Source organism: Antechinus flavipes, chromosome 4 (genome assembly GCF_016432865.1).
Source record: "Antechinus flavipes isolate AdamAnt ecotype Samford, QLD, Australia chromosome 4, AdamAnt_v2, whole genome shotgun sequence".
NCBI classification, from domain to species: Eukaryota; Metazoa; Chordata; class Mammalia; order Dasyuromorphia; family Dasyuridae; genus Antechinus; species Antechinus flavipes.
In genome coordinates this window covers 121316510-121328123 of record NC_067401.1, presented here as the reverse complement: position 1 = coordinate 121328123, position 11614 = coordinate 121316510, and the positions used below count along the sequence as shown (strand labels likewise).

At 37.6% G+C, this 11614-nt stretch overlaps 1 protein-coding gene across 1 annotated transcript in view; it reads right to left on the bottom strand.

Annotated features, from left to right (window-relative positions):
* Window positions 1-10682: 10682 nt before the first annotated feature.
* Window positions 10683-11614, bottom strand: part of C4H17orf67 (chromosome 4 C17orf67 homolog) — a 52364-nt gene continuing 51432 nt past the window's right edge. Inside the window, exon 4 of the mRNA XM_051994243.1 lies at window positions 10683-11138. The gene's annotated coding sequence lies outside the window, so the exon portion shown is untranslated. The remainder of the gene's footprint in view (window positions 11139-11614) is intronic.

The window sequence follows — 11614 nt, the reverse complement described above, 5'->3', positions numbered from 1 at the left end:
CTTATTTTATAAAGATGGACACAGGCACATAAAGCTATGCCTAGAACAAGACAAAAAGAGAGTAAAGACTCGATGTGGATTTGAACCTTTCTCCTCTGACTCTGGAGTGAATGTTTTCTCTATTACACCATGATATTTCCCATAATTCCTACTTCATAGGGTAGTAGCTAGAATATTAGAAAATCTTGAAGATCTGTATTCACGTCTTGCCTAGTCTGTGTGATTACATGCCAGACGCTTAACCCCTCAGCACCCCCACACAACTCTCTCAGACTATAAGATAAAGAACAGTTGCCCCTCTACATATAGATAGGAGTTTCCTCTCTGCAAGTGAAATCACAAATCCAGACCAAAGACTACAACAGCAACAAAATTCATAGAAATGTTATGGAGCTTAAAGATATTTGAATTGTAGAAAGGTCCTTAGAGATCTTCTAATAAAACCCCTTGGGGGGCAGCCACAGTGGGTAGAGCACCAGCCCTGAATTCAGGAGGAGCTGAATTCAAATTTGACCTTAGACACTTAACACTATCTAGCTGTGTGACCTTGGGCAAGTCACTTAAGCCCAATTGCCTCAGGGGGGAAAAATCCTTCATTTAAAGAAGAAAAACCCCATTTATTAGCTGTGTGGTTCTGAGCAAGTCACTTAACCCTGACTGTCTCATGCAAAACAAGCAAATAAACTACAGCATAAGATGAAGATCCCAAAGGTCAGAGAGATCCCTGGATCAGGAAATATCAATACTTTCATCAAAATTTTATTAGCATAATTCTAACTTCCTAGAATGAACTCCAGCAGATATATTTGCCACCTTGCACAGTCCCTCCCACACTGCCTATTCCCCTCTTTTGTCTTTGTTAAGGTCTTTAATCTATCCAGGGTTATACAAATATTAAATAATTGAATAGGATTTCAGCCCAGGTCCAATGACTCCAAATCCAGAATTCTTTTTATCATATGCAATTTACAAACCTTAATGTGCTATATAAATGTCAGCTGTTTTTATTATTCTTAAATCCTGGAAATTTATGGTTGATTCTGAAACATTAGCACATTGGGGAAATGGCAGAAGACAATTTTCCAGGCCGGTCAAGATGTTCTCAAGTGGATAGATTTCACTCCTAGTGGTTGAATCTACCTGGGAATCTAGTGATATGGTTGCCACTTCAAACATCAACATTCAAAAAGGATATTTGGAAGAGAGAAAAAAAGCCAAATACCTTTGTACCACTCCCACTTATCTGCTAGTTGGCTGAATGGAAGATAGAGTTGCACATGGGTTCTCTCCCAAGAGGCGCTGGAGAATAAAAAAGACACAGTATGAAGTTGGGTTTGGGACGGTTTTTTTTCCCCCAAGTGTCTCCTCAGCAGGACCCTGCCAATCCGTCTCCTGGGGAGAATTTCACCCTTCAGAAAATATGACATTCTGTTTCCTGCCCTTGTTTGTTAACACACCCCATTGCTATCCATCTCAGTTTCTAGCAACTGCCAGACTACATTAACACCCTCCTCCTCGGTGAGACAGAAAATAGAAAAGAAATAATTCAGCAGATTTTATTTTCCGTGGCCCACCGAGTGGCACCACGATAACCAGAGAGGAGGAAACCACAATTGGATCCTGATTGATGCCGCCCAAGACCGGGAAGGGAGAAGACGGTTTAACCACCTCCTGCATTTCCTTGCAAAGAACATTGGCTTGTTATTTTAGTTGTCTGGGCTCCCCTTCTCTGCTAAGGAGAGATGCAGTAATTAAAGGGCAGAGGGAGGGAGCCCCCTCCCCCCCAGGAATGCTACAAACTGTCAAAGTGTCACTCAGAGCCCATCAGAACGGGGTGGTGGTCATTTGTGCAGACACAGTGACACCTAGTGGTCATCTGAGCAACTTACACCCTCTCTAAAACCCTTGACCTTAATGTGTAAGGAAAAGACTAGATGTGTGTGTGTGTGTGTGTGTGTGTGTGTGTGTGTGTGTGTGTGAGAGAGAGAGAGAGAGAGAGAGAGAGAGAGAGAGAGAGAGAGAGAGAGAGAGAGAGAAAGAGAGAGAGAGAGATGATAGATAGGTAGAGATTGGTAGATATATGTAGATACAAATAGAGATAGAGATAGGTAAGTAGAGAGAGAGAGAGAGAAATAGAGAGATTATATAGATAAGTATAGATAGGTACTGTTATGATAGACAGATAGATAGAAAGAGAGAGATTAGATAGAAAGACAGAAACAGAGAGAGAGAGATTAGATGAGAGATAGAAAGATAAAAAGAGATTGAATAGATAGAAAGATAGAAATTAGAAAAAAGAAAGATAGATAGGTGATAGATAATAAAGAGATAGAAAATAAATAAGAAATAGAAAAGAAAATAGAAAGAAAGATAGAAAAAAAGAAAAATAAATAAATGGATAGATAGATACAAAGATAGAGAAAGATTAGACAGGTAGATACAAAGAAAGAAAGAGAAAGATTAAAGAGAGATAGAGACAGAGAGAAAGAAAGAGGGAGATTAGATAGAGATAGAAAGAGAGAAAGAGATTAGATAGCAAGAAAAAAGGATTAGATAGATTGAGACAGAGAAAGAGATTTGAATGAGAGGAAGTTAGCAAGAGAGAGATAGAAAAAGATAGATAAATAAATAGATACAAAGAGAGAAAAGAGAGATTAGATAAAAGAAAGAAAAAATTAGATAGATATAGATAGATAAATAGAAAGATGAAGAGATTGGATAGATAGATAGAGGTAGATGGTACATATATACATACATACAGTAAAGAGAGGGAATAGAGAGAATAAAGGGAGAGAAAAGAAGAGAGAGAAAGAGAGAGACAAAAATAAAGAGAACATTAAAATTTTTCCCATATGCCAGGCACTATGCTAAGGACTGAGGATACCAAAACAAGAAAACAACATGGTCTCTATTCTCAAGGAACTTATGTTCTAAAGGGGATCTGGAAGAGGGGAGAAGAAAGGAGAAAAAGAAACTAAGAAAGTGAGACTGGTTTGTTTGTTTGTTTGTTTTTTGCATAGAGATAAAGATCAGAAGTCATATGATCATAAATTTAGAAGTGGAAGATATCTCAAGTGCTAGTAAGTGTCTGAGGCTGGACTTAAATTCAAGCCTTTTTGACTCCAGACCCAGCACTCTATCTACTGTGCATCCTGGATGCTTCAAAATTGATGACAACTCTATGGGACAAGTAGTGCAAGTAGTTGTATTCCCATTTTACAAATGAGGAAACTGAGGTTCAGAGAAATAAAGCACTTGACTAGGATTACTGCTGGTCAGAGTCAGAGTTGAGTCTCAAGTCCCTGTCTTTATTCCCACATACTAATATTCCTACTATCTCATTGCACTAGTTCTAAATAGTAATGCCCAATCCTATAGATGAAGATGCCAAAGTCGAACGACCTGAATTAAAGCAGATGTCTGTGTTCCAAGGGGAAAGACCTGCATCTACCACCAGGTGGTGACTCTCCTGAAACTGCCTCTTCTAGTTAACAGAAACCCAACAGAACATCTAATCCAATAATCCTCATTTTGTCAGAAAGGAAATTAAGCTCATATAGCCAGTTAGTGACAGAATTAGGGTGAGCTCAGCTCTCTTGATTCCCAGTAGATGGGAAATAGTGTTCCATTTGGAATCAGATGACCTGGATTTGAGTATTATATACTACTTATGTGACATTAGACACAATCCTTTGGGGATTCAGTTTCCTCATTTAGAAATTGAGGTTGGACTCAATGGTCTCAAAAGTCCCTTTCATCACTAAATCCTGGGCTATAAATGCATTTTCGTCACTTAATCACTGTGTGATCTTGGAAGTCCAACTCCATAATCCTAGGACTCCCAGTCCAATGCTTTTTCCATTGGGTCAAGCTTCCATTTCAGTTACACTTCACTTCCCATTTTGCATTTCATGGTCCACCCAAATTTGTCTCCTTGATATTCCATGCATAGGATGCTACATTTTCTATCTTGGTGTCCTTGCACAAGCTAAATTTCATGCCTAGAAAATACATCCCACCTCTTCCTCATCTCAGAATCTCTAGATACCTTCAAAGATCCATTCATGAGCCATCTCTTCCGTTAGATTTTTCCCAATCGTGTCAGTTGCTACAGCCCTTTACCAACTTCTATATTGCTTTATATTCAGTTTGTATTTAGTTTGTCTTTGTTTAATCTGTGTACATGTAAATTTCTTAAGAGGAAGAACTGATTTTCTTTATATCTTTGAATAGTTGTTGAACAGTATTTCTTTCTTTTATCCTCCCTACACCAATGAAATCATAGGTTCAAACAAAAAAATTCTAATCAATAAAATTCTTATTGAGTACCTCCTCCCTTCCAGGCATTGTGTTAGATGCTAGAGATAAATATATGCAAGAGAATGATAATTTCTGACCTCAAGGAACTTACTTATTAGGAGGATACAACACATTTTGGAGAATGGTGGCCAAGGAATGAATTTTTTGTCTAGAGAGTCACAGGAATTATGAGTAGGGATATAGAGCAGTAGATTATCCCACCTTTCCAGCAGCAAGAGCTTTTCAATACTATGTAAGTAATGTCAAGACAAATATACATGATGATTAACACCTGTTGCTGGATCCAGTGAGATGATGCATATTTGTAATCATTGTTGGTGGGGAAACTAAAGCTAGTGGATTCCCTGAGTTCAGGAGTTTTGATTTGCAGTTGGACTAAAAACAGTTGTGTTCATTCTAAACCTTACATCAATATGGGAAATCTCTGGGATGCTGTTGTTATTATTATTACAGGAGGCTTCCAGTCACCAGACCTCTCCAACTACACTCTTGCTAAGCTCAAATTATTTTATGGAGTAAGATAATGATGTCCTGGTAACTGTTTAATAAATGGAGGGAAATATACATACATAAATATACACATGCATACAGACACATACACACTTTTAAAATTAATCTGCCTTACCAACATTTTCTCAAGCCTAGACAACAAGCCACAAAACAATAAATCAATTCCTAATTTGTGGCAATTGCTGCTTCTGAGGTATAAGAGAAACTAGATGGCACCATAATTCATAGAGTGCCAGGTTGGGAGTCAGAAAAATTCATCTGAGTTGAAATCTGGCTTCAGACACTTATTATCTGTGTGACCCTGAGCAAGTCACTTAAATTTACCTCAGTTTTCTCATTTATAAAAATGAGCCTAAAAAAGATAATGGCAAACCACTCCAGTATTTTTGCCAAGAAAACCCCAAATGAGGTCATGAAGAGTTGGACATGGCTAAAAGAATTGAACAGAGGTGTAAATACTCACAATGAAATTTTAACAATTAGTTTTCACAAGGAGATATATATATATATGTATATATATATATATATATATATATATAGACACACACACACACACACACACACACACATAAAACTGTCATAAGGATAAAGATTAATACTTATTTGGCAAAGGTGGCCCTGTCCACCCTCATGCTAAACAGTCTTTCATGTAGGAGAAGTGTTCTGGGGCCAAGATGAGCAAATAGGAGCAGAATGATATTGGGTTAGCTAAGCTGTCTTATGTTGTCATGAAAATTGGCCTTTAACCAAAATGTTTCTCGGAACAAAAAGAAGCTTTTAAAAGCAGAATGAGTCTTCCTTCAGGAAAAAGAAGGGAAGAGAAGGGTTGGCATATGAGAGGAAAATGAGGATTTGGTAACTTTGGAGAGAGCAGTGTGATAGGGTCAGAAGTAAGATTGCTAACAGAAGAGAGATTAGTAAGAGGAAAGAATGGAGGCAACAAGTAAGAATGGACACCTTTTTCTGGGAGTTTGACTATGAAAGGGGGAGATATATCACAGGGGCTTGAGGGGAATGGTAGAATCAAGTGAAGAGTTAATATATTCGTAGGCAATAGGGAAGGAGCCACAAGAAGTGGAAAAATTGAAATCTACAGAGAGAAAAGATGTGATTGTGATGGCAATTAGTTGGAAAAGACTGAAAGGAATAGAATCAAGAGCAAAAGTTACAAGGGAGGGTTTTTCATTTTACAAAAAAGGGTTCAATAGAGGAGGACAGGAAGGATTGGATGTAGCAGGAAATAACTGATTTAAAAATAAAAGGCATCAATAAAAAATGAAGAAGCAAACAATTTCTGTAATAAAATGATAGCAAAATCAATCACATAGGGGCTAGTTGACTATCTTACCTAAGATCTGCCCTATAATACAGTAAATAATTATTGGTCACTAACCTCTTAGTGTGAATTACTTTACGAGATTCTAGCTTCCCTGACTGCTAGCAGAGATCAGGGAACCAAGGAAATGGGAGTTTGGGTGGTTTTATTGTTACCCAATAATCCAGGGAGAAACATCCCTTGATCTCCTATAGTGTGACAGATTACTAAAAAACAGCAACCCTGACAGAGTGGAAAGAGTGATGAATTTGGAATGAAGAAATCTGGTTTTGAATTTTGCTTTATTTATCAAATGAGAACATTGTGCAAAGAGCTTTACAAAACTCAAAGTGCCATATAAATGTCAGTTTTTCTATGCCCAAAGAGCTATAAAATCATGCATATCCTTTGACCTAAAAATATCACTACTAGTCATGAATCCCAAAAGAGATTTGAAAAAAAAAAAAGAAAAGGATCTATATATACAAAAATATTTATACTAGCTCTTTTCTCAGGTCAAAGAACTGGAAATTGTGGGGATACCTATAGATTGGGGAATGGCTGAATAAATTGTGGTATGTGATTGTGATGGAATGTTATTATTTTATAAAAAATGATGGGCAGGATGTCCTCAGAAAAACCTAGAAAAGTGTTCCATGAACTCAAAAAAAGTGAAATGTACTGTGTATATAGTAATAGTAATGTTGTAAGATGATCAGCTGTAAATGAATTTGCTATTCTCAGCAATACAATGATCCAAGACTACTCTGAAGAACTTATGATGAAAAATATTATCCATACCCAGAGAAAAAACTGATTGTGTCTAAATACATATTGAAGCATATTTTTTAAACTTTATTTTTCTTGAGGGTTTTTTGGAGGGAAAGTAAGATTTGTATTTTCTTTCACAACATGACTTTTATGGAAATGTTTTATATAACTTCACGTGTGCTTTTTCAATGGGGAGGATTGGGATGAGGAGGAAGGGAGAGAATCTGAAACTCAAAGTTTTAAAAACAAATGTAAAAAATTGTTTTACATGGAACTAAAGAAAATTAAAATATTAATTTTTTAAAGTCACTTATCCTTATTACTTTTAATGATAATGATGATGTTGGAGGAAGCTAAGTAGTATAGCTCACAGAGTTCCAGGGATGGAGTCAGGAAGATCTGAATTCAAATCTGACCTCACATACTTACTAATTATGTGATCCTGGACAAGTCCCTTAATTTCTGTCTGTTCAATTTCCTCAATTGTAAATGAAGATAATAACCTTTATCTCCCAGGTAATTGTGAGGATTAAATGAGATAATATTTGTAAAGAAGTAGCACAGTGCCTGACATAGAGTAGCCACTTAAGAAATGTGTGTTCTCTTCCATTATCACCATTATTATTACTATTACTGTTACTGTTTATGACTTTCATTTCTCTGGACTCTCTGGGAATCTAAAAATGGATATCAGCTCAATGTGTCCTTCTAATTCTACATCTACAGTCTGCTATAAACTATTAACCTCTCAAAAAATACACATTTCAGAATTCACAAGCTCTATACTCTATACACACAAGCTTTGGATTATATGTCCAAACTGGCCAACTAGTCACTCCCAAAGTTGATATCTTCTCCCACCTCCATTATTTTCTACAAGTCATCCTCTATTCTGGGAATAGGACTCTCCCCTCAGTCTTGCCTCAAAATATCTTGTCTTCCTCCAAGATTTACTTGCCATCTATTCTGTGATGCCTTCTCTAATCTCCCTAGTTATTCCTACTCTCTCCCTCTTCATTTTTTTTTTTTGCTCTATACTTATGCATGTAGCCCTTCCTGCAAGTTTCCAAAGAACTCTCCTTGGAAGCTGCCCTTCTCTCTATAACTAATGGGATTGTTCAATGGAAATTTACAAGAGGGTCTGGCTACATGTGTAGATGTTGTAAAGCAAATTTCTCCCCTCCCCTTTCCCTCAGGAAAATGTAAACTCCTTAACAGCAGAGACTTCACTTTTGTCTTTGTAGCTCCAGGACAAAACACAATATCTAGCATATACTATGCTCCTTAATCTATGCTTAGAGAAAGAAATAGAAACATCTTTAGTATCCTATGTTGAATAAGGACAAATTGAATGGGATGAACCAAGCTCAGAGAAAAGAAAGGCCAGGTGGAGTCCCAAGGTTGGCTGTCCTGGGACACTGGGGACTAGAAAAGAGACACAGAGATATGAAAATAAAATATTAGAAAATATCTTGGGGCTAATGGACTGTAACTCCCAAACTTATCCTGGCTCTCCTTCCCACATCCACTCCCCCAAAAAGAGGTGTCAAAGACATAGTAGGTAGAGGAAGTAAGAACAAATCCTCCTTCCCTCCTTCTGCCTTAGTGATCTACCTAAAAAATAAAAAAATTCAACAATTAATTTAAAAGAAGATATGGAGAAAGGAATTAGGGAGATAGTAGATTAAGAGTGAAAGTACCTGAGTTTGAATCACAGGGAAACTGAGATTCAACAATATCAAGATCAAGGCTATAGGTGTATTAAGTAGCTAAATGAGCACTACAATTCAAGGCTCCTGAACCTTAATCATTGGTTTTTGTATTATGTTGAAAAAGAAAGCAATTTGAGGGAAGTGTGTCAGAAATATGTGGTGTTTTTTTTAATCTGTAGCTATGCTAGAGATTCATGCTCTGCAGATGGAAACACATAGAATTCATTAAGTTTTTCACACACCATTTTCCCAAAACTGTACCAGTCACTAAGGTGACTAGAGAGCCTCCTTCTAGAAATAAAATCTGCAGTTGGCTAATAATGCTTTCTCTATATACCCAGAAACCTCCAAGACGGAAGAGAGGAGAATATAAGCTCCCTGAAGTCAGTGGCTTTCGTTTTTTTGGTCTTTGCATCCATTTCTTAACAATAAATGCTTATTGGTAATTGTGAGAATATGTATAAAAGAATTGTACATGTTTAACATATATTGCTTGCTGTCTAAGGGAGGAGGGTGAGAGGAAGGGAGGAAGAAAAATTTGGAACACAAAGTTTTACCACGGTGAATGTTGAAAACTATCTATGAATGAATTTTGAAAATAAAAAGCTGAAAAAAAAAAACAATAAATGTTTGTGAGTTGAGTTAAAACCCATTCCCTAGCTGTCCATTTGCTAGAAACATTGTTGTTCAATCATGTTAGACGTGTCAGATTTTTCATGGCCCTATTTTGGTGTTCTCTTGGCAAAGATACTAAAGTAGTTTGCCATTTCCTTCTCCAGTTCATTTTACAGATAAGGAAACTAGGGCAAACTGGATTAAGCGACTTGATTAGGGTCACACAGCTGGTAACATAATACAGTGCCAGACTTTTAAACAAAACTTGCTAAATTGATAAAAGTTCCTAGAAGAAAACTTCCACACATGTGTAACCTAACCCTTCAAAATGTGGATTGAAAGACTATCGGCCAGCCGATGTGGAGGAGAGGAGTTGAACTCCTTGCTGCACTTTGGTCATAGCACAGGTCACTGGTTGGCTGGGGTCAGTGCACAGGAAGTTATAGGTGAGAAGAGCTGTCAGTTAGAGTTCAGCATATAAATGGGTCAGTTCAGGTTCAGTAGATTAGAAAATTAATGAGCCAGAGAGTACCTGGTAAATCAGTGGATAGAATGTGTAATTGGGAATGGTCAATAGGTGGAGAAAAAGGATATTATGCAATGGATGGAGTACCAGGACTGCTGTCTGCAAGACCTGAGTTCAAATCTCCTCTCAGATGCTTACTACATGTATGATCCTAGGCAAGTCATTTTGTCTGTTTTCTTACCTGTAAAATAAGAATAATAACACCACTTATCTTGCAGGATTGTTATGAGGACAAATAAGACAGAATTGTAAAATGCTTAGCACAGTGTCTGGCACACAGTAAGCTTGATATAAATTAAAATTATTATTATTATTATTATTATTATTATTATCTTTCTACCTGTTGTATCTACCCAATGGAATGTAAGTAACTTAAAGATAGGGGCTATTTTGTTTTGGTCTTTGTGTTCCCAGCACCTCTCCCAGACACTTGCACATAGTAGGTCCTCAATAAATGCTTGTGGGTTGAGTTAAAAACCCATTCCCTAGCTGTTCCGTTGCTAAAAATGCTGTTGTTATAATTCAATCATTTCAGGCATGTCAGATTCTTCATGACACTATTTTGGAGTTTTCTAGGCAAATATACTGGAGTGGTGTCCCATTTCCTTCTCCAATTTATTTTACAGATGAGGAAAATGAGGCAAACTGGATTGAGTGACTTGCCCAGGATCACATACCTAGTAAGTGTCTGAGGCCAGATTTGAACCCAGGAAGAGGAATCTTTTTAACTTCAGGTTTGGCATTCTGTTCACTATGGCGTCACTTAGCCGCCCTTTGTTAAACATAGTTCCTAGTTGTACCCAAAGCCAAGCCTGGCCCCATATTCTTTGCTGATCCCCCGGAGTTTTCTCTTCCATTTGTCTGTCTATCTTTCAAAGGAATCAAAGCATTACCAAAACAGATTAAATGCCAGTATTTATTTATTATGATAGGTGGGGGGGAAAGAGATAGGGCCCAGAGAATGCTGGTAGAATATAACTGAAGCAATCAAAATACTAACACAACACAAGAGCTGTGCTTCACTACTATAAGCAATGTTTTCACCCAAATTCTTAAGTCCAGAGACCTCTTGGCAGCTCCTTAACTAGAACCTGTGCCTTACCTGCCCTGCCTCACTCTTAAAACTAATAGACACTTGTGCTTCAAATTACTAGTAACTAGGATCTGAGCAGGTGGACAGCACGAAGCAGCAAACAAATGGATTCTCCATCCCTTAAGCAACCTTTGCAATTGGTGCATTGGTAAGATGGCACCAAATTCCACAGGTCCTGAAGACACCCATTCTTATAGTCAGGAAAAAAATGCAGGTGGACATTTATACTGATTAAATGCAATGTGGACTGTTTCCTCAAAAAGCACTTGTTGGTATCTGCAAGAGAAGGAGAAAAGACCTTTTAGAACCAAAGTGAAGGCAGTGCTAGAAAGTCACTAGAGGCATGGTAGGGAAGGTATATGACTTGGGAGTCAGGAGATCTGGACTCAATCCCCAGCAAATATCTACTAGCTATGTGACCCCCAGCAAGTACTAAGATGGGAGATCTAAAACTGGAAAGAAGCTGAGGTCTGTGGTAAAAATCACTCTCTTTCAGGGTCCTTCTCCCCCATTTAGGAAAAAGCCAATTCTTTGCCTAAAAGTGAAAAGAAAGATATCCCTAAATTTTGACTGGCGCAATGCATAAGACTGAAACTATGTTCTCCTGGTGGCCTTTGTCCCTTTTGATGTGACATAAAAAGGCCTGCCCATGTAGAGTTAAACTTTTAAACTTGGTAGATATCCTCAGGGCATGAGAATCATCATAACCTGCCCTGTTGACCCAGTCTGAATTAAGTGCTATAATATCCTTG